The sequence below is a fragment of the Hemitrygon akajei genome, chromosome 16 (genome assembly GCF_048418815.1).
Source record: "Hemitrygon akajei chromosome 16, sHemAka1.3, whole genome shotgun sequence".
Taxonomy (NCBI): Eukaryota; Metazoa; Chordata; class Chondrichthyes; order Myliobatiformes; family Dasyatidae; genus Hemitrygon; species Hemitrygon akajei.
In genome coordinates this window covers 28,006,758-28,032,095 of record NC_133139.1, presented here as the reverse complement: position 1 = coordinate 28,032,095, position 25,338 = coordinate 28,006,758, and the positions used below count along the sequence as shown (strand labels likewise).

The following is a 25,338-nucleotide window of genomic DNA, read 5'->3' as shown; positions in this document are numbered from 1 at the left end:
GTAGGATTAGAGAGGATTCCAAGGCATTCTGTACAAAGATCAGGAGCAAGAGGATAACTGGGGAGAGGGTGGGAACACTCAAGGTTAAAGGGGGAAACATTTGCTTGGATGTAGAGGAAATGAATGAAGTCCTTAATCAGTACTTTATATTAGTATTTACCAAGGGAAGAAGAAAATGTAGGGGATGGAAAGATTGCTGCTGAGCATATCGATATGCTAGGTTAAAGTGGAGATAATATTAGTCCTCTTAAAGAGCATTAAGGTAGATGTATCCAGAGCCGGATGGTCTATACCCCAGCTTGTTGAGAGAGGCAAGAGATGAGATTGCTGGGACCTTGACCAATATCTTCATATCCCCTCTAGCCACAGGCAAGTTCTCAGAGGACAGGCGAGTTGCTAACGTTGTCCTGTTATTCAAGAAGGGAACCAGAAGTAATCCTGGAAACTATAGACCAGTGAGTCTCATGCTACTGCTAAGAAAGATACTGGAAAGAATTTTTAGGTATAGGATTTATGAGCATTTGGAAAACTATGGTCCAATGAGGGAGAGCCAGCATTGCTTTGTTCAGGGCGAGTCATGTCTTCCTCACTTAATTGAGTTTTTTGATGAGGTGATGAGGGTGATCGATGAAGGTAGAGCTGTGGATGCTGTCTATAAGGTCCCTCTAGGGAGGCTAATCCAGAAGGTTAAGATTTATGTGACCCATGGTGAATTGGCCATTTAGGTTCAGAACTGGCATGCCCATAGAAGACAGAGAGTAGTGGAGAAAGGGACTTTTTCTAGCTGGAGGTCTGTGATTAGTGGTGTTCCACGGGGATCTGTACTGGGACCTCTGCTGTTTGTGGTGTATATAAATGACTTGGATGAAAATGTAGACAACTGGGTTAGTAAGTTTGCAAATGATACAAAGATTGCGGTATTGTAGATAGCATAAAAGACTGGCAAAGAATACAACAGGATATAGATCAGTTGCAGACATGAGCGGACAAATGGCGGATGGAGCTTAACAGGATCTTGGCCTTAACAATATATTGTCCCTTTGCATTTGACCTACCAAGGTGCAACACCTCACATTTGGCCAGGTTAAACTCCATCTCCCATTTCTCTTTCCATATCTGCAAATGATCATTATCCCAGTGTATTCTTTGCCAGACTTCTACGCATTCCAGATGAATTCAATGCCTCTTACGCATGCTTTGAAAAGGAGAGTAAAACTCCACCTGTACTCAACATCAGTAAGACCCAGGAAATGACTGTGGACTTTAGAAAGGGGAAATCGAGGGAGCACACACCAGTCCTCATTGAGGGATCAGAAGTGGAAAGGGTGAGCAGCTTCAAGCTCCTGCGTGTCACTATCTCTGCGGATCAATCCTGGGCCCCAAAATATTGATACAATTACAACAGCAGCTATATTTCATTAGGAGTTTGAGTAGAACTTGCTATTTCTCAAAGGCGCTCACAAATTTCTGCAGATTTATGGTGGAGAGCATTCTAACTAGTTGCTTCACCATCTGGTATGGAGGGGCTACTGCACAGGATCGGAAAAAACTGTAAACTCCGCCAGCTCGACCAGTGGCACTAACCTTCCCAGAATCGAGGACACCTTCAAGAGGCGATGCCTCAAAAAGATGGCATCAGTTATGAAGGACCTCCATCTCCCAGGACATGCCCTCTTCTGATTGCTACCATAAAGGAGCGACAGGAACCTAAAAACACACACCCAAAGTTTCAGGAACAGCTCCACCACCAGATTTCTGAATGGACAATGAACCCATGAACACTACCTCACAATTTTTTTACTTTTTGCTCTCTTCTTGCACTACTTAATTTATATACAGTATCTATTTATTGTAATTAATAGTTTCAAAGATATTATTAAAATCATTATGTAATAAAATAATTATTGCACTGTACTTCTGCTGCAAAACAACAGATTTCATGACCTATGCCACTGGTTTTAAACAGAATTCTGTATTCTGATTCTGAATGTTGATGAGCAGAGGGATTGTTGGGTCCAGATTCACAGCCTGTTGAAAGTGGCTACGGGTTGATAGGGTGATTAAGAAGGTATATGGCATGCTTGCCTTTATTTATCAAGACACTGACTTCAAAAGTCAGGAAGTTATGTTGCAGTTTTACAAAACTCCAGTTAGGCCACATCTGGAGTATTGCGTACAGTACTGGTTGCCCCATTATGGGAAGGATGTCAAAAACATATGTTCTAAATGGAAGTAAATGGGAAACTTCCTGTGGCCGTTATTGAGATGTGGTTGCAAATTAAGCAAGGCGGAGAATTAAATATTCCCAGATAGTTAACTTTCAGAGGAGATAGACAAAATGGAAGGGGTGGAGGGGAGGCTCCAAAAATAAATGATGGGATAAAGACAATGGAGAGGAAAGATCTTCCCTTGGAAGGTTCAGTCAAATCAGTTTGTGAAGCAGCAGAGCACGGGAGTTGTATATAGACCCTCAAGTAGTTGTGGTCATTTGGGGTAATAAATCAGGAGATTAAAGTATATAACGAGAATAATAATCATACAGGACTTTTTCTTTTGTGTGCTGGGCAAACCAAGGTCAGGGAAATAGTGTGGAGCGTATAAGAGATGGTATTACAGGATGCCAGTTGTGCAATGAGAAATGGCTAATTAATAAGCTGGTAGTTGAGCCTTTATGGAAGAGAATGGATTTAATGACAGAATTTTATACAATGATAACAAATAAAACTCCATTACATAAGCAAAGAGGGAGGGAGAAAATGGAAAACTTTTACCAGCAGTAGGAAAGTGGTAACAGTGTTCACCGAGATGATAATAGCAGTGGGCCGTTGAACATGGAGTTCTGAAAGGGAGTTTATGTTTGACAGACCTGTAAGAACAGTTTGAAGTTATAACTAGCAGAATAAATTAGCAAAATGGTGGATTCAATAAGATGGCACCAGTGTTCCCACTAAGGTGTGGTGTGAGCACGCACACACATCTTTGGCTACTAGCGCACAAAAGGTTGCCACCCTCTACCACGCTGGCATGTTAAGTATATTTCCTGATCATACCCAATCACATTTCCATTTCCAATCCTGCCATGAGTTACAGACAGAAATATGTGAATAGATGTATTATTTTGGACTGAAAGCCAAGATTGATAGGGTGGCAGAGGTATCAGCGCAGCCACCTAAGCTGGGCACCGTAGATGGTAATAATTTGCAAATGGGAGCCAAGTATAACATGTCCAAATTTGGCGATGGGACAAAGTTGGGTTGCAGTGTGAGTTGTGAGCAAGGTGAAGAGTTGCTTCAGAGTGTTGTAGATAGGCCAGGTGAGTGTGCCAAGACATGGTTTATGGAAAACGATGCAGAGGTTACCTATTGAGAGAACGAACACTGAACTGTAATAAACAGCAGCCTGGCGTATGTATAGCTGTTGTCCAGGTGCTCTGAATCTGAGTGAAAAGTGACTAAGACTGAGTCCACTATAGATCTCCTGTAGTGGTAAGCAAATTACATCAAGTCCTTGCTCAGGCAGTGATATAAGCCTTTGGTATTAATGAAACTGGAGCATCACGTGCTACTCTGGTCCCTCCCCATCTTAAGGGAGTATCTCAATGAGATTGAGGGATCTGCAACAACCAGTTAACAATCCATGACAGTATATTGCCCCATTGCAGATAATTTAACCTTTTTACTAAGGTCCACTTCTGGGAATATATTGAAATCTTTCTGAAAATCCATTTACATCACATCCCCAATTGTTCCCGTTTATCTATTTTACAGGTCATGTTTCTGTAATCATCTCCAGTCAATAGTTAAACTCAATTTTCCTTTGATAATTTCATGCACACTTCTATTATTCTTTTAAAGATGTTCTATTATTATAACATTAATTATACATAGATCCCAGCACTTTTTGCACTACTAATATTAGCAGTTCAGGAAGCTCACAAGGTTGAATCCTGGGTTGAACTGTCATCTCATGGGGAATCTTGGACGGGTTTGTCCCGTATTTATGGGAAGTCTGAAGAAAAGGAGGTGATGTTATTCTGAAAGGTGTGACAGGGTAGATACTGAGAGGACGGTTCCCAGGCAGAGAAATGTAGAACTGGGTTACGCTCCTACACAATAGCAGGTCACCCATTTAAGGCGGAGATGTGGAGGAACTTCCTCTCTCAGGAATCACAATTCCTGGAATTCAGAGAGCTGTGAAGGTAAGCACATTATGTATAATCGTGTGGGGGTGGGAATAGGACTGGAAGCTGCTGGGAACATTGAAGGTCAGACAGCATCTGTTGAAAGACAGATTTAACATTTAAAATCAAACACCCTTTGTAAGAGCTGATGATGGGGAGTGGGCAGAATATTTAGCTGGGACCAAGATCAAATCAGCTAAGATGATATGGAATGACAGAGATGTCTGGAGTGCCTAATCTGGTGAACCTTTTCACTACCTCCAAAAGCAAGTACTGTATACCCTTTCCTACAAGAAGAGAGCAAAACTATTTGAAGCATTTCAGCTGTGTTCTCAGCAGCACCCATAACATTGCACCAGAGCCTTGATATTCCACAAGCCTCCCTCTTTGGCCTACCTTTGAACTAGGTGGCCTGATAATCAGATTTCTTGCAGAACAGAATCAGGCCATTCTGCTCTATGCCTGATCAGACAGCTCCACCATAATCTATTTCTAATTTTAGTAAGTATTCTGTGTCTGTTTTCACCGTGGAAGGCACCAGAAGTGTGCCAGAAATTCAAGTGTCGGGGCAGAAGTGAGTGTAGTTGCTATTACTAAGGAGAAGGTGCTTGAGAAGCTGAAGGATCCGAAAGCAGATAAATCACCTGGACCTGATGTACTGCGTTCCAGGGTTTTGAATGAGATAGCTGAAGAGATTGTGGAGGCATTAATAGTAATCTTTTAAGAATCATAAAATTCTGAAATGTTTCCAGAGGACTGGAAAATTGCACATGACACTTCATCCTTTAATAAGGGAGGGAGGCAAAAGAAAGGAAATTATAGGCCAGTTAGCCTGCCTTCTGTTGTAGGGTGATGTTAATGTCTATTACTGAGGATAAAGTTTTGGTGTACTTGCAGTCACTATCTAACAGGCCAAAGTTGACATTGTTTTTTTAAAGGGAAATGTTGCCTGACAAATCTGTTGTAGCTCTTTGAGGAAATAATGGGCAGGATAGAGAAAGGAGAGTCAGTGTTTGCTTGGATTTTCAAGAGACTTTTAACATGATGTCACACATGAGGCTGCTAAACAAGGTAAGATCTCATGGTATTACAGAGAAGATACTAGCATGGATTGTAGATTTGTGGAGTGGCAGGAGGCAAAGAGTGGGAATAAAGGGGGCCTTTTCTGCTTCGTTGCTGGTGACTAGCGGTTTTCCGTAGGGGTTGATGTTGGGACTGTTTTTTTTTTTCACTTTATATATCAGTGATTTGTATGATGGAAATTATGGTTTTGTGACCAAATTTGCAGATGATATGAAGCTAGGTGGAGGGAAAGGTCGTGTTGAGGAAGCAGGAAGGCTTGGACAGATTAGGACAATGGGCAATGAAGCTGCAGAAGGGATAAAGTGTAGGAAAGTGTATGGTCATACATTTTGGTAGAGACAATGAAGGTGTAATCAATTTTGTAAATGGGGAGAAAATTTTAAAAATCAGGCATGCAGAGGGACTTGGAAGTCCTCGTGTAGGATTCCTAAAAGATTAATTTGCAGGTTGAGTAAGGAAGGCAAGTGAAATGTTCACATTCATTTTGAGAGGACTAGAACATAAAAGCAGGGATATAATGTTGAGACTTTATAATGTATTGGTCAGACCATTCTTAGAGAATTGTGAGAAGTTTTGGGCCCCTTCTCAAAAGAAAAGGTGTGCTGGCATTTGAGAGGGTCCAGAGGAGGTTTATGAGATGATTCTGGGAATGAAAAGTTTAACATATGAAGAGCATTTGATGGCTCTGGGCCTGTACTCCCTGGAGTTTAGAAGAAAGGTGGGGGGGGGAATATCATTGAAATCTATCAAATATTGAAAGGCCTTGGTAGAGTGGATGCGGAGAGGATGTTTCCCATAGTGAGGGGCTTTAGGACCAGAGGGCACATCCTCAGAATAAAGAGAAAAGGGACTGTCCCTTTAGAATATGAGGACAAATTTCTTTAGCCAGAGGGTAGTGAATTTGTGGAATTCAATGCCACATTCAGCTGTGGAGGCTAAGCTATTGGGTATATTTAATGGAGGTTGACAGGTTTGTGATTTGTAAGGGCACCCAAAGGTTACAGGGAGAAGGCAAGAGCATTGGGGTGACAGGGATAGTAAATCAGCCTTGATGGAATGGTGGAGCAGGCTTGATAGGCTGAATGGCCTAATTCTGCTCCTGTCCTTTATGGTTGATTCTCTCGCTTTTATTTTATCAGTTTCCTTTTCAACCCATCTCTCCTCTTCACCCTCGAATCTTCCCATGGGAGTGAGCTCCGCATTCTTCCCACACTCCAGAAAAATAAGTTCTTCCAGAGTTCATGATTGAGTTTTCTGGCGTCTATTTTAGTGTTATAATTTTGTCTGGTTGGCACGCCTATGAAATTCAGAGGATGGTTTTACTCTGCTATAGGGGATATGGAACACTAATGTTTGTGGTTTCTGCAAATCCAATTAGAGGCAATTCCTATAATTCACTTTTTCATCAAACATTTGTCAGATGGACGAAAAGTGATCTTGGAGTTTACTGAATACGATCCCCATGAATTCTTGGAATTTGGCATGTCAAGTAAAAGGAGCTACTCAAGCAGTAGGGTCAAGTTGGTTTTAATCCTAGTTCAGTGGTCATGCAAGTTCGGTTTTGCCTAGACTTGAGTCCCAATCTGCGTTCAGCCCTCATCTGCATTTAAGATGCAGACTGGTTTTCAATTCCGAATGTGGCGCAGGTATCCCGGAAGTTCACACAGTATAGACTGTGGGTCCATGTTGCAGGTTTGACTCTCCCTCGCCGACCACTGGGGTTTGAAGCTTAAAATCAGAGCAACTTCTGTTGTAGAAACCACCAGGACCTGAAGGGGTTTATTTATTTTTCAACATATTCCTTGCTTTTGTTGGAGATTAAGATAAAGTTGCCCATTTGGAGTAATGGATCTGCCTTCCTTAAAACTGGCTACAGAAAGTTTGTTGATTAGGAGGAGGTACCAATGAGGGGCAAGTAGAGACAGACCTTTGACGACACCAGATGAAGTTTCAACCAGAGCGAGCACCAGCTGCAGCACAGGCAGCCAATGAATTTTGAGCCAGTAGTCTAAATTGGCATCAAGGTAACCTGAGAACTGAGCTTTCACCCCACTGACCCATCCCTCGTCTGGTGCTTAGAGTGCAAGAGTCCTTGAAATGGGAACAGTCTATGGATCCATGGTGACCAGGGACTTTGAGGGGACCGACAAGGAGCCCATTGTCTGAATGCTGCATCGGGGAGCATTTGCTTGGACTCTGGCAACCGATGGATTCGTACAGTAGCTGAACTCTCCTAAGTGTAAAACTAGAGCAAGGCTGAGAGAGGGGGTGGAAGTGAAGAGAGAGGCAAACAGACAGAAAGCAATAGGGAGGGAGCAGAGAGGGAACGGAGTGCAGAGAGTACGAAGGAGAGACAGGGCGGAGGGAAAGAAAATGGGGAGAGAGTGAGTGCAGAGGGCAAGATTGTGGGAGCAGAGACAAAATTAGGGGAGAGAAAGACAGAACAGGACAGAGAGAGGGGGAATAGAGAGACAGAGGTAGAGGTTCAGAGAGAGCAGAAGAGAGGAAGAAAAGGCACAGCTGGGTAGAGAGCGAGGACACAGGAAGTGGGAAAGTGTAAGGGAGAAAGAGCATAGAGGGAAGAGAGGGAAATGTGAGAGAGATGTGTAAAAGCTGCAACAGGTGAGGAAAAGGGGTGTGTGTGTGAGAGGGAGAGAGAGAGAGAGAGATTAGAGCAGAGCAAAGGAAAGAGACAGCCTTAAAAGTAATTTGCTGCTGAGAACATGGTGACTGCTGACCAACCTGTGTTTGCTCAGTGTTAATAACAGCTGAAAATGTGTGGCTCCCTGTTGGAATCTTTTGGCTTTTACAGAAGGGGATCAGACACAAGCTGGACACCAGGTTCTATCCCAAACACTCCCAGGTTTGTGTGTTTTTAACTTTCTGTCTCTGAAAGGGCTGTGAGTGGACAAACACCAGCAACTCATAATCTCAGGCCTATTTATCATGCGTGGGGCCTAGAGGGTGGGGGGGTGGGGGGGGGGGTGAGGGAATGGCAGTACAGCTGGGCCTGTCCCTGTCCTGAATTGATAGCTACATTCTGTCAGACTCTCTCTCAGATATACATGATGTATATGTGCACACACATTCACAGAAACACAAATGTAAAATTCTTGCTTTCCATCAAGCTGATAAGCGGTAATGCTTATTCTCTCTCTCTCTCTCTCACACACACACACACACACACACACACACACACACACACACACACACACACACACACACACACACACACACACACACACACACACACACACACACACACCGCCCCTCCCCCCGGGCTGTGATACACTGTATGTTATTAGCCACCCTGTCACCTTTAGTATGTATGTACTGAAGTGATGCTGTCCTGAGGGAGCTGCCAAGTACATATTTAAATATGTGAACATGTAAATTAAGATTAGTCATTGCTGCCAAAAATAAAATTGAGGCCTGAGAGGTTTGTAAAATGGGAGGGGCGGGGAGAAGAATCTGCTTCCATTTGGAGGGAGGCAAATATAAACAGAGTCCAGGAAGGGACGGGAGAGAACTGTCAGGTCAGTGAGTGCTGAAGGCATGCAGCCGACTGTCAGGAGTGGCATTTCAGAGCAGGACGTGTAACTGGGCCTTCCATTTCTTTTACGTATTTAACCAATAAATAACAAAGCAAATATCCAAAGCCTGCTTGCAAAATACTTTGTTTACACCATATTTTCTTCAGGATGACTAGGGGACTATTTGGCCCATCGGGTTTATGTCAGTTCAGAGAACAACCCCATTCCGCACTAACCTATTCTCCCCATTTTCCTGTCAACTGCACCTCTTGGATTTCACCATCAGTCACCAAGTGTCCAGTTTTCTTTGTTTTTCTTGAAAGATAAAATGGATTTCCACTGTTAGGCGAAAGATAAAATGGAGCCAATCCCGTGTGGTTGTGGGTCGTGTTGGTCAGTGGCGTGTTGGCAAGAAACATTAACAAGTTTGTATGACTTTGAATGTGTGTGGGCTACTACCACTGACTTGATATGGTTAACTTTTATGTAGGCCGAAAGCTGACTGGTCAGTCTTGACTAGTTTATTTTGAAATCGGTTGTCACATGTACAGAGGTACAGCGAAAAGTTCATCTTGCATACTGTTCGTACAGATCAGATTTATTTCACTGTGCATTGAGTTGGAATGAGGTAAAACAGTAACACAGAGAATGAAGTATGACAGCTACAGAGAAAGCACAGAGCAGGTGAACAGTGAGGTACAAAACAGGTTTTGGAGGCGATGCAGAAGAGGTTCACCAGTTTGATTCCAGAGATGAGGGTTTAGACTATGAGAAAAGATTGTGTTGCCTGCAACTGTCCTCGCTGGAATTCAGAAGAATGAGAGGAGATCTTACAGAAACATAAGATCATGAAAGGGATAGATAAGATAGAGGCAGGATTGTTTCCACTGATAGGTGAGACTAGAACTAGGGAACATAGCCTCAAGATTCAGGGGAGTAAATTTAGGATGGAGATGAGGAGGAACTGCTTCTCTCAGAGATTGGTGAATCTGTGGAATTTGCTGCCCAATGAAGCAGTGGAGGCTACCTCAGTAAATATATTTAAGACGAGGTTGGATAGATTTTTGCATAGTAGGGGAATTAAGGGTTATGGGGAAAAGGCAGGTAGGTGGGGATGAGTCCATGGCCAGATCAGCCATGATCTTGTTGAATGGTGGAGTAGGGTTGACAGGCCAGATGGCCGACTCCTGCTCCTGTTTCTTATGTTTTTAATGCGATAAGCTGTGAGGTCGAGAATCCGACTTATCATACCAGGGAACTATTTAATAATAATACAGGCTAGAAGCTGGCCTTGAGCCTGGTGGCACGTACTTTCAGCCTGATGGACAAGGGGAGAAGAGGAAATGACTGGGGTGGGCGGGGCCTTTGATTATGGTGGCTGCTTTACTGAGACACCAAGAAGTACAAACAGAGCCCACGGAGATGACGTGCTGAGCTGTGTCCACAACTCGCTGCAGTTTCTCGCAGTCGGGTGCAGAGCAGTTCCCATACCGAACTTTGCTGCATCCTGATTAGATGCTTTCTACGGCGCATCAGAAAAAATTGGTAAGGGTCGAAGGGGATATGCCAAATATCTTCACATTATTCTCATTTTTATGTATAGTTATCTAAAATCAAGGATAAAAATACAAATAACTCTGAACTGAACCAAAATTCAAGCCCTATAGATAACAGGAAAGAGCAGGTGTAGAAGGCTGGGTGGCCACTGTGGATAGCAAGTACGTGTGGGGAGAAGCTCTTCTGGGATAGAATCTTAAAACAATACAACACAGGAAGGGACACTTGGCCCATCACGCCTGTGCTGTCTCTTTGAAAGAGAGATCCACCTGTGGCTCTTTGCCCACACAGTCCTGCACCCCTCATTTAGCCAAGAGTTCCTGCAGAAGCTGTACCCATGGCCTTTGCAGGCAAGAAACACCACCTTAGGGACAGGAGGGCCTGCCTGACCTCTCAGACCTGCTGGGCCATTTAATAAGCCTTTAGTTGTTCTAATTGCAATCTCAGTTTGGCTTTCCTGTCCACACACCTTTTCTTATTATCAAGAACCCATCAAATTCTACTGTAAAAATATTCGAAGACTCGGCATCCTCTGGCTCTTAAGCAAGAGTTGTATAACAGGAACCACAGGGATGAATAATCTGAATCTGTCCTAATTTGTAAGCACTCTTCGTGGTGATGATCACAAACTTCAAGTCAAGTCAGTTTTATTGTCATTTCGACCATAACTGCAATGTACAGTACATAGTAAAAATGAGACAATGTTTTTCAGGACCATGGTGTTACATGACACAGTACAAAAACTAGACAGAACTACATAAAAAAAACACAAAGGAAAAAAAAACACACACAACTACACTAGACTACAGACCTATCCAGGACTGCATAAAGTGCACAAAACAGTGCAGACATTACAATAAATAATAAACTTGGACTCTAAACTGGTAAAACTCCAGAGGCCAGTAGTCTATTGGTATGTCAGGGGAAGAAAAGGTTTGGGCCCCGTGGAGGTACCTTCCTTCTAAAGGACTGTTTGGTGAACAGACTGCAGGACTGAAGAAAGTTTGTAAGTTGATTCCCTGCTGAGAATTTCTTTGGCAACCGCTGGCTAGAGTCAAAGCTGAGGCAGCAGTGGTTTCATGGGCAGCTTAAAGCTCCTGGCACTGACTCAAGCTGGATCTGTCTCTTTCCAGAGCTGGCCTCAGTGACAAGCAGGGGCTGTAATGTGCTAAGCCTGGGCCCTGCTTTAACTCAGGCATAAGATCATCAGCTTGCACTTCTAAAGCATCTTAAACAAAAATGCACTATATTAAACCCCACCGAGAACTGGAAGCAGGAACAGGCATTCAGTAAAATCCTGGGTGTCCCCACTCATCCATGTTCTCACCTGATCCCCATTTCCTCAATTCCCTCTGTGTCCCATTACGATCCCAGTCTTGAATATACTCAGTAACTGAGAAGACATCCTGCAAATTCCTGCATAAGTTCAAGGATCAAATTTATTCACCTTGTACATTTACACAAATAAGTAATTAAGATTCAAGATTCAAAAACTTTATTGTCATTCTAACCGTACATCAGCTCTGCAGGGCAGAATGAGACAGCGTTTCCCAGGAGCAAGTACAATCATAACATAACAAACGCAACACTAAATAATAAACATAACAATAAATAGTAAAACACAACAGCCACGTGTCAGTTAAAAGCAAGTTATAAGTGTCCAGTGCAAGTTAAAAGTGTCCAAAGCAGAGTCAGGTAGAGCAGCTATTTAGCAGTCTGACTGCCTGTGGGAGGAAGCTGTTTAGTAGCCTTGTGGTTTTAGTTTTGATGCTCCTGTAACGTTAACCTGATGGCAGAAGAACAAACAGTTCATGGAGAGGGTGTGAGGGGTCTTTAATGATGTACCGTGTCTTCTGGAGGCATCGACTCTGAAAGAGGTCTTGGACAGAAGGTAGGGAGACCCCAATAACCTTCTCTGCTCCCCTAACCACCCTCTGCAAGGCTTTTTTGTCGGCAGCACTGCAGCTGGAGTACCAGGTAGTGATGCAAAAGGTCAGCACACTCTCAACCACGCCTCTGTAGAATGTAGTTAAGATGTTAGTGGGGAGTGATGCTTGTTTAAGCTTCCTCAGAAAGTGCAATCTTTGTTGGGCTCGTTTCACAATCCCAGTGGTGTTCCTGGACCAGGTGAGATTGTCCGAGATCTGCACCCCAAGGAACTTGATGTTTTCCACTCTCTCCACTGTGGAGCCGCTGATGCTGAGGGGTGTGTGCTCAGGCTGAGACCATCTGAAATCGACGATCATCTCCTTGGTTTTGGTGACATTAAGCATCAAGCACCAGCTCTCTAGGTGTTTGACCTCCTCCCTGTACATTGTTTCATCATTTTTACTGATGAGCCCCACCACTGTGGTATCATCAGCAATTTTAATGATCAGGTTCTCCTTGAATCTGGCTGCACAGTCATGTATTAGCAGTGTAAACAGCAATGGGCTAAGCACACAGCCTTGTGGGGATCCAGTGCTCAGTGTGATGGAGTCAGAGATGTTCCTGCCAACATGGACTCACTGTGGTCTCTCTGTCAAGAAATCCAGAATCCAGCAACACATGGCAGTGTTAAGGCCAAGCAGCGACAGTTTCTCCACTAGTCTCTGCGGGATGATGGTATTGAATGCTGAACTGAAATCAATGTACAGGATTCTGGCATAAGTGTCTTTGTTGTCCAAGTGAGAGAGAACTGTGTGCAGTGTGGTGGATATTGCGTCCTCCGTAGAGCGATTTGGACGATAAGCAAACTGTAGAGGATCCAGTGATGAGGGGAGGCTGGCTGCGATATGAGGCTTGACAAGCTGTTCAAAACATTTCATCACTATGGGGGTCGGCAACTGGACGGTAATCATTCAGACAGGCTACAACTGATTTCTTTACTACAGGGATGATTGTGGAGGTTTTGAAGCATCTGGGGACAATGGCTTGACTAAGAGAGATGTTGAAAATGTCTGTCAGGACATCTGCTAATACATCAGCACATTCCTTGAGCATACATCCAGGGATGTCGTCGGGACCTCCCACTTTTCGTGGGTTAACCCTGGCAAGGGTCCTCCGTGTTTGCTCTGAATCAATGATTAGATCCGGCTGGTCAGATAGTAAGAAGGGACTGGCTCTCCCCCTTGCTGTAGTGTTTGATGCTTCGAAGCGTGCAAAGAATTTGTTAAGCCTGTTAGGAAGAGAGGCGTCGCTGTCATCAGTTTTCTGCCTGATCTTGTAGTCTGTCAGAGCTTTAATTCACTGCCGCATCCGTCTGGTGTCACCTGTGTCACAGAAGTGTCCATGTATTTTGCCCGCGTAGGTCCTTTTCGCTTTCCTGATCCCTAGTGAAAGCGCAGTCCTGGCTGAGCGAAGCACACTCCTGTCCCCCGATCTGTAGGCTGTGTCACGGGCCTTCAGTAGCGAACGCACCTCTGTTGTCATCCATGGCTTTTTATAACCACATGCGGTGAAGGTTTTCATCACAGTGACATCTTCCGTGCATTTGGCTATGTAGCTGGTTACTGCCTCAGCATACTCCTCAAAGTCTATATGGTCATCATAGGAGGCTGCTGTTTTGAATATGTCCCATATATAACTGTGGTGTGTTGGTCAGTGCAGGACATGCAACAAAAATCAACAACATTCAACAATTATAAAGAATTATATTAAAATAAGTAATTGTATATATATATTTTTTAAATTCACCAGCATCAAACCCTAAAGAGCCCCAACCCTCTGGAGCGATTACTCTTTCTCTCAGTCCAAGGGGCCCATGTCCTGAGATTGTAGGCCCTGGGCCTAGATTCTCCATCCTGAGGAAACAGCTCCTCAATGTCCATTCCTCTCAGAACATCTCTCCAGAATGTTATGATGAGTCACATCAGAAGATATCAAGGTCAAAGAGTGTTTTTAAACACCCAAGAGTTTTAAAGAAGGCAAACAAGCTGAGGGAATTCCAGAGTTTGTGGCCACCATTGGAAAAGCAATAAAATTCAGGTTAGGATAGGAGGAGTTAGGGGATCTTGGAGGGTATACACAGGTTTGGAGAAAGGCAGTTCCCGCTCACTTTGGGATTTGAAAAAGTTTGAGCATTTTAAAAGCTGGCCCATCTGCTTGCCAACCTGGGTGACGTGTGATGGGACACTACATGAGCCAGCACACAGGCTCCAGAGTTTCTAATGACTGAGGCTTCAAGAGCGTTGAAGCTTCAAGAAGGTTGAACAAGGTGGCAGGGAGGAGGTTGGACCTCTGTATTCTGGAGATATATGAGGGTTTAAACAGCAGGTGAACTATGGGAGGGTCAGAGATGACTGTGCCTTATGTTGGCTGTAATCTGCCACAGAGTCACTTGTAGTCCAGTGACAGAGCCTAGAGCTAAAATTGAGGGCCTTCCCCTTACCTACTTCAGGTGAAGTCAGTATAAGATAATGGGAATGAATTTGGAATAAAACATTGCTCAGGGTTGATGGATGAACACTGTAGTTCTGGTGTGATGGGTGGATTGAACTTAAACTGCTGTCCAAGGTTAGCAAAGGCTTTTGCAGTAAACTGATTGCGATCAGAATCACTGGGTTGTGATTAGGGAGCATTTGAGGTCAGGGTTTAGGCTAGGGTTCCTGCCATTCAAAGGGTTTGCTGAGAAATAGTTTTACCAGAACGCTAGAAAGACTTTTTTTCCAAGGGAAGGGTAATTAGACTGGAGAGACAGGATTCAGTGAGAGGGAGCTGAAAGGATTGCCTTTGAGGGATGGTGACAAAAATTGCTGGGCGGCGGGAGAGACATTTATGAAAGGGTGGGGTGAGAGGCAGCATTCAATCGTCTATATGTCCTATTGCTGTCCTAAAGGCTTTGCATTAGGAATGCACTCTTTGGAACCTTTGAAGAAAGAACAGGATTCCATAGAATGAAAACCCAAAAATAATGGGATGTATGGCTGATTAAATGCCACCCCTCTCCTTCCCTCACATAAACGTCCCCAATCCCAATAATTCCGCCACAATCCCTCAAAGGCAATCCTTTCAGTCCCCTCCCATCCAATACCATCTCTCCTGTCTACTTACCCTGCCTAGGGGGAAAAAAGTTTCTCTAGCATCCATTGAACATTATTTCTCCATTTAGTGCCCAGCATCGTACATTTCTAGTTCAATGTAAACTGATGTTAGACCATGAGACATGGAAGCAGAATTAGGCCACTCAACCTATCGAGGCTGCTCTGCCATTTGATTGTGGCCGATTTATTATTCTCTTTCAACCCCATTCTTGTACCTTCTCTCCAGAACCTTTAAGACCCTCACTAATCAAGAATCTATTAACCATTGTTTTAAATATGCCCAACAATAGGAGCTCCACAACCATCTATGGCAGTGAATTCCACAGATTTATCACCCGCTGGTTAAAGAAATTCCTCCTCATCTCTGTTCTAAAGGGATATCTTTTTAGTCTGTTCTGGCTTCATGTTGCATATTTAACCTTTTTAGAGTCTCTGGTAAGGCTGAAAGCTCAGAAGGAAGAACTGTTGGTTCCTTGGCAGTAACTCAATCATTGTTGCTCTCAAAGAGGGGGTAAGAGATAAATTGGCAGAGGTTAATTTATATCAGCGAATCATCAGTTCATTATATTGTAGCTAATGTTGCTTTGAGGCTCCACTATCCCAATGCTCAGCATTCCCTCCTCCCAGCCCTCCCACCTGTAAGCACCATTCAATTCCAATCTACAGGTTCCTTTTCCAACCATCACCCCTCACTCACCGGTCCAGCAAACACCCGCTTTTTCTTTTTAAAATTTTTTTATTAGTTTTTCAAAACATTTTACAAATTAAAAACCCTAAATCCCAATGAGGAACATTAAAACAGTGCAAAATTAAGCATACAATAACAATATGCTACAAAGGAAGAGAATTTAACAAAAAAGCACCTAAATTAAAGACAAGTAAGCTTAGTATCCTCCCCAAGCCCCACAACACAAGAAAAAACAACAGCAACTCCAGACCAACCACACCACAATATAGAGAGTATAAGTCAGGACAGTCAAACTCCCAGACTGTGAATACACTTAGCAACAGAGGATAATAATGCCTACTACCAGAAAAAAAAGGGAGCTGAAAGCAAGGGACCGAAAAGAAAAGAAACCCTAGTCAAGAGGAAGGTTATGAAAATACTCGATAAAAGGTCCCCAGACCTTATGGAACTTTAGATCTGAATTGAGAACTGAATAATGAATTTTTTCGAGGTCCAAGCAGGCCATGATGTCGTTAAGCCATTGTGCATGAGTGGGTGGGGCAACATCTCTCCATCTAAGGAGGATCAAGTGTCTAGCCAGGAGAGAGGCAAAGGATAATATTCGGCATTTGGTCGGACCCAGACATAAATCTGTCTCGCCCCAAAAACCGAACAGAGCAATTAAGGGGTTTGGTTCTAGGTGCTGATTCAGAATACACAATAACGTAGTGAAGACATCTTTCCAGAATTTCTCCAAGCTAGGACAGAACCAGTACATATGGATGAGAGAGGCCACGCCCCTCTTGCATTTATCACAGAGCGGACTAATGCTAGGGTAGAATCGAGATAGTTTAGATTTAGACATATGGGCTCTATGAACAATCTTAAACTGTAAAAGGCAATGGCGAGCACAAAGAGAGGTTGCGTTAACCGATTTGAGAACTGAATCCCAGCTCTCCTCAGATAAGGAGATATTTAAATCCTGCTCCCAGGCCATTTTGATTTTATCCACAGGGGCCCGTCGTAAGGCTGCTAGTTTATCTCGGATAATTGATATTAAACCTTTACCTAGTGGATTAATGGAAAGAAATAGGTCCATAGCATTTTTCGCAGGCATTTCAGGAAAATTAGGAATTAAAGGAGCAATAAAGTGTCGGATTTGGAGATATCTGAAAAAATGAGCGTTAGGCAGATTGAACTTAACAGAGAGCTGCTGAAAAGAAGCGAAGCGATTATCAATGAAAAGATCTTCAAAATGTCCAATGCCCTTCCTATACCAAACATGGAATGCTGAATCGTACGTAGTAGGTAAAAAAAGGTGATTATGTGCAACAGGGCTGGAAACGGAAAACCCCTGGAAACCATAGCATTTCCTGAACTGAGCCCATATACGCAAAGTGTGTCTAACAAGAGGATTAGCTATTGATCTGGGCAGACTACTAGGGAGTGCAGAGCCAAGAAGTGCAGAGATAGATAATTCTTTAGTGGAGCTCAACTCCATTGCCACCCAGTTAGGGCACTCGGGTTGGCCGTGGAAGAAAGACCAAAAGGTAGCACAACGTATATTAGCTGCCCAGTAATATAAGCGAAAGTTAGGTAAAGCCATGCCACCCTCTTTTTTAGATTTTTGGAGATGGATTTTATTAATTCTAGAGCGCTTATTCTGCCACAGATATGACAAAATAATAGAGTCTAAGGAATCAAAAAGAGATTTAGGAATAAAAATTGGGATAGATTGAAATAAGTATAAAAATTTGGGGAGAACTTACATTTTAACAACATTAATACGACCTACCAAAGACATAGATAGAGGTGACCATTGTACCAGACTCTGTTTTATAGCATATGAAAGTTTGGCAAAGTTTTCACGAAAGAGATCTTTAAACTTCCTTGTGACTGTAATTCCAAGATAAGTAAATTGATTATGGACTACTTTAAAAGGGAGATCACGAAATGTTAGTTCTTGTGCTTCTATATTAATTGGGAAAAGTTCACTCTTATGTAAATTAAGTTTATAGCCAGAGATCTGGCTAAACTGGTCAAGAAGTGAAAACATTAGAGGTAAGGATGTAGACGGATTTGAGAGAAAGAGTAATATGTCATCAGCATAGAGAGAAACTTTATGCTCAAATCCCTCTCCAAATCCCGGTCAATTCAGGACAGTTTCGAAATGCTATCGCCAGAGGTTCTATAGCCAAATCAAAGAGAAAGGGACTTAAGGGGCATCCCTGACGGGTGCCACGTTTGAGATTAAATACTTGGGATTTCTGAAAATTAGTTAAAACAGAAGCAGTAGGACACAGGTACAGCAATTGGATCCAAGAGATGAAACTTTGGCCGAGGTCAAATTTTTCTAAGACTGCAAAAAGGTAGTTCCACTCTATACAATCAAATGCTTTCTCCGCATCGAGGGAAATAACACATTCAGGAATCCCAGTTGGAGGTGAGTATAAGATATTAAATAAACGCCGAATGTTAAAAAAAGGGAGACGGTTTTTAATAAAGCCTGTTTGGTCATCAGAGATAATGGAGGGAATAACGGTTTCTAATCTATGAGCCAAAACTTTAGCTAAGATCTTTACATCAACATTGAGCAGAGAGATCGGCCTATACGAGGAGCACTCTGTTGGGTCTTTGCCCTTTTTTAAAAGAAGAATAATAGATGCCTCATTGAAAGAGGGTGGCAATTTGCCGTAATTAAACGAGTCAGATAATACTGAAAGTAACTGAGGAGAAAGAAGTGAAGAGAATGATTTAGAAAATTCTACAGGGAACCCATCAGGTCCAGGAGATTTCCCTGAGGACAGTGCAGAAATTGGAAAAGATATTTCTTCTGTTGATATAGGCGCATTGAGTTTGGCTTTGAAATCAGATGAAAGTGAGGGGATATTCAGATTCTGTAAAAATTGATCAACAGAGATATTGTCATTCAGAGATTCAGAGGAATAAAGCCGAGAATAAAAATTTTTAAATGCGTCATTAATTTCTAAATGATCCGATGTAAAGTCTCCGTTCTCCTTCCTTTGGCTTTGGAACGCCTCAGCTGATTGGCTAGGAATTTACCAGACATCCCCATGAATGTAAAAGCGACTCTTGCTTTCGAGAAGTTGGCGTTCGACAGGTTGAGTGGACAGAAGGTTAAATTTAGTTTGGAGTTCAACGCGCTTCTTGTATAATTCAGGGTTCTTAGTTTGGGCATATATTTGATCCAATTCTTTAATCTGGTTAATGAGGTCTAATCGATCTGCATGGGATCTTCTGTTCAGATTTGCTGTGTAAGAGATTATTTGACCCCTCAGATATGCTTCCATGGCATCCCAGACAATCTGGGATGGCACTTCAGGTGATGTATTAGTGTTAAAATAAAAGGTTATCTGATCCTTAATAAATTTTTAAAAATCATCATCCGATAATAAAGTTGAATCAAACCACCAGTGTTTGTTCCTCTGAGGGAGACCAGGAAAGTTAAGAGAGAGAGTAATTGGGGCATGGTCAGAAATCAGTATACTCTGATAGTCACAAGAGTGGGCAAATGGAATAAGTTGGTTATCGAGTAAGAAATAGTCAATTCTAGTGAAGGTATGGTGAACATGTGAGAAAAAAGAATAATCTCTCTCCGTAGGATGAAGGAAACGCCATATATCAGAGATACCAAAATTAGAGAGAAATGATTGGATAGCTAAGGCAGATTTAGTAGGTGATCTGGTAACAGAGGACGATCGATCCAGATTAGGATCCAACCAACAGTTGAAGTCACCACCCAGTATAAGAGAGTATGAGTTTAAGTCTGGTAGTGAGGAAAAAAACTGTTCAAAAAAGTTAACATCATCAAAGTTGGGGGCATACAGGTTTGCTAGTGCAACTTTAGTGTTATATAGTTTACCAGAAACAATAATAAAACGGCCATTTGTATCAGATATTTTATTATGGAGTTCAAAAGGAATATTTGAGTTAATAAGAATGGAGACTCCCCTAGCTTTAGCGGCAAAGGATGAATGAAAATGCTGACCCACCCACTTTGACAGAAGCCGGGAGTTATCAAAACAACGAATATGAGTTTCTTGAAGGAAAGCAATGTCAGCTTTGAGTTGTTTGATATGTGAGAATACCTTCCTCCTTTTAACAGGGTGATTCAATCCCTTTACATTCCAGCTCATGAATTTAAGTGCACTAGCCATTATCAATTACTAATGCATAAAAGGCAGCAGGCATATAAAAAGTCAAGCAATACAATAGCAGTCTGGGAGCAGAGATGTAAACATAGATTCGTAAAATCAAAACATATACATGTCCTGAGCAATAAAGAGAAACAATAAATACAGTGAGTGATGTTGGAACTGGAAAATCACCCCACCCACACAACCCAAAACTAGACGGCTACCAAAACAAGTAGCTAGCTCTACCCAAAAAAATTAACCCAAATACAACTTCCAGATCTGTGTCATTAACAGCAGTTCCATATAAATACTATAGCAAATAGTAACTAGTTTATGCACTAGAAAACATAACTACAGATTAGAACACCTTCTGCAGGAATATAAAACTTAATACAGAGAAAATCGGAAGAGAACCAAAACTAACCTACCCGCGAAAAATTATAGAAGAATAAAGTAAGAGAAAGGGGGAAAAAAAAGGTTAAAAAAAGGAGAGGAAGGGGAAAATTATAAATTCAAGACGAGTATTTATCAACCATTTACAGAGAGGAGAGAAAAAAATTCAGATTAGAAAAAAGGGGTGAAGAAAAGAAAAAATAAATAAATAAATAAATATTTTTTAAAAACGAAAAATAAATCAGCAATTAAACTGTGAACCAACAAACAGGGAGACCTTCACTAAAGACTTCAAACCTCCAAAACAAGTTAGAGTCAGTTGTAGAACTCTGTAGATAAAGTTATACAAGAATAAAAATAGATTACACACACACACCAAATCCAGGGAGAGATTGTCAACAGCCCGTAGAGTTTCAATGAATAATGTCTGAGTGATTCAAGTAAAGTCTGAGTCCAGAAAAAGTAATTTTACTACGAGAAGAACTTATCCACCATTTTAGGAGGTCCGATCGGGTTCCAAAGATGACTGGATAGCCGGAAGACTTGCCACAAATGCTTCAGCTTCCTTCACTGATTTAAACCACTTGTATTTTCCAGTGTTAAGCTTGATTCATAGATCGGCAGGATTGCGAAGAGAGGGTTTAAAACCACGATCAAACAGCACTTTCATTACGCCTTTAAACTCAGCGCGCATCTTTAAGGTCTGGGGTGCAAAATCTTCCACAAAGCGAATGGTTGTATCCTGGAAAGTAAAAGACCCCCTGCGACATGCCTCTACAATCAGATTGTGTTTTACCTGGTATTGATGGAAGCACAAGATTACTGGTCGCGGGCGGGAGCCCAGAATTCCGAGGGGAAGGTAGACCCTGAGTGCCCATTCGAGCTCAGGCGGGTTTGGAAGTAAATCTTTCCCGAATATCTCACAGAGAAACTCGGCGAAAAACTTCACTGTTGATCCCTGTTCGGTGGCCTCTGGCAATCCAAGAATTCTCAGATTGCAGCGTCTGCTGCGATTTTCGAGATCCACCATTTTGGAAAGGAGTTTGTTACATTTTTCCTCTAAGCTGGAACAGAGAGTCTCCAAGTATCGAACACGACTTTCTAAATCTTCAGAAGTCGAATCGATGCGAGATAAGTGTTCAGCATGTTTGTCCACTTTATCATTGATCCGATCCAGTTTGTCCTCCACCCATTTGAAAGCGGTTTTGAATTCCTTTAAAATTTCGTCTCGGAGTTGTCCGAGCGCAGCCAGTGTCTCGTCTGAGAGAGCCGTAGCTTCCTTTCTCCCGGATTTAGAACTCTTGCTAGACATTGTAAGTTAGATGTGTTCACAGGCAAGTAAGAGATACCGAAAAAGTTCCCAACTAAGGTTTAAAAAATGGAGACATTTAGTGCAAAGATAGCGACAGTAACGGAACAAAAGTTTGGAGCAGCTAAGCAATCGCCATCTTACCGGAAGTCCCAAACCCTCGCTTTTAAAATAATCTTCCCTGCTTTCAGATCTTTGCATTATCTCACCTGCCCCCTACCTTGGAAATCTCCCTCTGCTATGTAACCCACCAAGGACACTTCCAGTTCCAGCTTCTTGATTAGGTGATTCCAGTGACTGCACCATTGGTAGCTGTGCCTCCAGCTGTTGGGTCCTTGTGGCTGCCTCCTTCATTCTCTCCACCACTCCTCCTCCGAAGTTCTCCTTGTTAACCTACCTGACTTTCTGAGGCTCGATGTCGGCTCCTGATGCAGCCCTGTGATAAGAGATACCCAAGAAGTAGATGCTTTTGTTGAGGGCGAGTCCGATGCCCCTTTCTGTGGCTGGCACTTGTGGAAGGAACATCGGGAGCCAGCTGCCCGTGAAGCCCAGTTCCCGGGAAGTGTGGGAGGTAATCCAAGAAGCATGTCCAGGATTGACAAGTGTTGCTCTGGGCTTAAGGGTGAGGGTTTCAGCTTGTTCAGAGCACAAACTAGCTTCAGCCTGTTGCCAGAAGACTCATTAACACCAAGATCCCTGGGCTTATTGCTTTATACTGCACTGCGTATTATCAGTTTATTTCATCCCTGTTATGTCGAGATCCTGAGATTACATTCACTTCAATGATCAGGGTGGAGATGCCTTCCCTGCCCAATGTTTGCCATTCACACACCCTACACCCACTGTCCCATGTAACCTCACACCCATATATGAAAATCACATCCCCTGTATACATGCACACAAGTCATTTACCCGCTCAGACTCCTGTGCAACGTCACACACCCCAGCACCCTCGCCCACCTCTGCAGGCCCATCCCTTTAACCCTTCTACAGCCAGCTGCATCCTCACATCCCTGTGTAACCTCACACCCCGAGCAATCGCTCAACCAAGCACCCTCACTACCACTCCCGAGCACCGAGATCACACCTTGCACCATCGTTCACTGCGCGGCTCCACGTCCCTCTTGAGCCTTCCCATCCTCCAAACCCTTTCACATCCCACTCTCACGCGTGTCTCACATACCTATGTCTCTGGCTCACTCAGAGCCTCAGCCTCTGAATTATCTGCTTGTTGCTCGCATTCTGTGCTGAGATCAGCACCTCCACTGACTGATCACGTTCCTCCCCTCTCACACCCTGGCAGACAAACTGGCCACGTCTCTGCAAGGAGTGCGTGTCGTTTAGTCTGCCTTACAAATTTGATTGAATTCTTTCCGGAGGTGACCAAGGTGGTTGATGGGTGTAGGGTAGTGAACACGGACTACGTGGACTCTCTTAGTAGACTGTCCAGAGATTAAGTCTTCTTTGTTAGTAAATTGGCTTGGTCATAGAAGGTACTGGGTTGTGCGGCAATTGGGGGAGGAGGTAATGCTGCTCTGACGGCTGGTTTGTGACCAACAGTGTTCCTCAACGATCAGTGATGACATCTCAACTGTTTGTAGTATACAGTTTATACAGTGCCTTCAAAAATTATTCAGTCCCCACATCAAGTTACTCTCTCATTTAATGCATTTAATATATATTGAAGTAGTATTAAGTATTCCTCAAAACATTATAACCATGTAACAATTATGCATCATGTCAAGTCAAAAGAAAATTGCCAAAATATGTCAACAATTTATTAAAAATTATAAACCAAAATTCTGAGGCTGAAAAAGTATTCATCCCTTTTGTAATTGCTACACTAACTTTCCTCAGGTGCAATACCATATATTATCTTACAACTCACCTAAATTGTTGATGTAGAAAATTGGAGGATCGCCTGTTTTCAATGAATTCATAAGAATAAATACCCACTGTCTCTGTAAGGTCCAACACTATGGTAGATTTTCAACAAACCAAATCAAAAGGAAGACAAAAGAACATTTAAGACAAGTCAGGAAATGATGATAGTGAAGCCCACATCTGGGGAAGGGTGCAAGACCATCTCAAAGGCACTGAACATACCTCAGAGCTCAGAACAGCCCACCATGAAAAAGTGGAAATTATATGAAAACACAGCTAGCTGCTTAGGTCAGACTGCCCTTCTAAACTTAATTGCCATTGAAGAACAGCACTTGTAAGGGAGGTTACTGTGATACCAACAGTCACTCTGAGTGAGCTGCAGAAATCAGCGGCTGCAACTGGAGGTGAAGTTCATGGCTCTACAATCTCTAAGGGCTTGTACAATAAAGGTATTTATGGAGGAGTGGCAAAGAAAAGGCCCTGTCTTAAAAAAAAATCAAAAGCATACCCTTGCCCCTAAAGACTTTGCAAAATGTCAATGAGACAATACTGTAAAGATGTGGAAGAAGGCCCTTTGGTCAGATGAAACTAAAATGGAACTTTTTGGCCTCAATACTAAGTGATACATGAGCCATAAATCTAATACTTTGCATCAGCCAGATAACACCATCCCTACTGGTAAGTATGGTGGAGGTAGCATCATGAGATGGGGATGCCTTTCAGCAGCAGAGATTAGAAATCTGGTCAGGATTGATGGGAAGATGAATGCTGCTAAATACAGGAGATCCTGAATAAAAACTTTGCTAGCCTCTGCCAGAAAGCTTAAACTGGGAAGGAAGTTTGTCTTACAGAAAGACAATGACCCAGAGCACACTGCCAGAGCAATCACACTGAGTGGCTTCAAATGAAGAAAATTGATGTCCTTGGGTGGCCCAGTCAGAAACCTGACCTTCACCCGATCAAGCATCTCTGGCAAGACCTCAGTCAAGATTGTTGATCACAACTGCTCCACGACAAACGGGCAAAGCTTGAGCAATTTTGCATGGAGGAATGGGCAAATCCTGCTGCATCACGTGCAAAGCTAAAAGAGACTTATCCAAAAAGACTACTGGCCAGGAAGACTACAGACTGCTGGCTGAACTAATTACTGAGCAAAGGGGGATGAATAATTTTGAACTGCTGACATTTCAATTTTGAATTTTTAGTTTTTCATGCTTTACTATTTTTCCTGTTTTGTGGGCTCTGCTGTGTAAAAAGGAGCATGTGATTCACAAATAAAAATTCTCAATTATATTGATCAAAATCCCTGGTTGTAATTCACATGTGAACAAAGGGTTGGGCGCTGAATGCTTTTGCAAGGCACTGTAAATAATTTGTATGAAAATTTAGGTGATCTGATTAGTAAATTTTCAGATGACTCAAAGATTAGAGTCATAGAAAAGTACAGCACAGAAACAGGCCCTTCAGCCCATCTAGTCCATGCCAAAACAGTTAAACTGCCTACTCCCATTGACCTGTTCTGTGACCATGGCCCTCCATACCCCGACCATCCAT

General features: G+C 42.7%; 1 protein-coding gene across 3 annotated transcripts in view; it reads left to right on the top strand.

Annotated features, from left to right (window-relative positions):
* ano8b (anoctamin 8b) overlaps window positions 1-25,338 on the top strand; it is a 124,879-nt gene that overhangs the window by 26,684 nt on the left and 72,857 nt on the right. Inside the window, exon 1 of one of the 3 annotated variants that reach the window (XM_073068534.1) lies at window positions 7,902-8,126. The exons of the other annotated variants lie outside the window; for them this stretch is intronic. The gene's annotated coding sequence lies outside the window, so the exon portion shown is untranslated. Of the gene's footprint in view, window positions 1-7,901; window positions 8,127-25,338 lie in introns of those variants that run through there. 3 annotated transcript variants of the gene reach the window in all.